This window comes from Trichinella spiralis, assembly GCF_000181795.1.
Source record: "Trichinella spiralis strain ISS 195 chromosome Unknown Scfld4, whole genome shotgun sequence".
In the NCBI taxonomy this organism is placed as follows: domain Eukaryota; kingdom Metazoa; phylum Nematoda; class Enoplea; order Trichinellida; family Trichinellidae; genus Trichinella; species Trichinella spiralis.
In genome coordinates this window covers 8,274,652-8,275,826 of record NW_003526943.1, presented here as the reverse complement: position 1 = coordinate 8,275,826, position 1,175 = coordinate 8,274,652, and positions in this window count along the sequence as shown.

Genomic DNA, 1,175 nt, shown 5'->3' with positions numbered 1-1,175 from the left:
AAGCACTGCTGTGCATAGTAAAATGATGATCAAATGTTTACTTTGTTGAAATATGTAATAAAAATTTAGTTGTAAATTCAATCAAAATATGCTTTAATCGTATATACTTCTGTTATACCTTTCTACTGATTTTCTTCATTCCAAAAGCAATCAGTAATATTTTCTAATGTGAGCACATAATTGAACATTGAACGTTATTGAATAAGAGGGTTAGAGTGCTTTTTGCATGCATGCTCTTTTAGCATTGAATTAAATATTAAGGAATATCATTTTAGTTGGGTGGCAGCTATGATGAATATGAAGAAATTACTGGTTGAATAAACTTTAACAGTATTTTCAATGTTTAATTTTAACTGTACTTTTTTTAAAATCAATTCACAACTTTTGTTTGTGTGGTGCAGATGATTGGTTGCTTCGGGAGATCGAAAGAAAATTACGTGTCATGTAAAAATAAAATTTATGTTTAATTGCTTGCATCTGCTTTTTATATACTGAACTACTTTACAAATAAATTGATAAATTGAAGTGAGTTAATAATAAAGCTGAATTTTTGCAGCTTTCCAATATGTTATACATCGTGGGTATTTCATGTTTGATATAAATCTACAAATGCATGCAGCAAAAAGTAATTCTTCAAAATAAATACCATGTGTCCATGCTATAATCCAAATGTTTTGTTTCCTCTAAGCAAAATGACATTACTGATTACAATAATCAACATGAGACAAAAATCAAATTGTCATCCGTCACAGGAAGCAAAAAATTGCCGTAAAATGCGACGACAACTGCACAGAAACAGACAACTGAAATGTTTTTATAAAATCAAAGTAAAAAGTATGGAAATATCTGTAGTGATGTGAGTGTGCAACTTCATTAACGTGGGGGATTATTATATCACTTTTGTGCTATAACGTGGATATGCGTTTGAATCCATAGTGCTCTTCATAAGAACTTTAAAAATATTGTATTTGTTTTTGTGATGTGAGAAAGATCAATGATTACAATTCGCTGTGAGTAGCAGACCCATGTACGTTGCATGATAAGAGATGATGTTACATTACATATTGAATAAAGCAGTAACTTCAACAACGGGAACTTATTTTCATTGACAGAATTGAAAAAATTGTATGTATATTCTACGAAATTGTGCTTTTGAAACATACATTTTGAGCTAC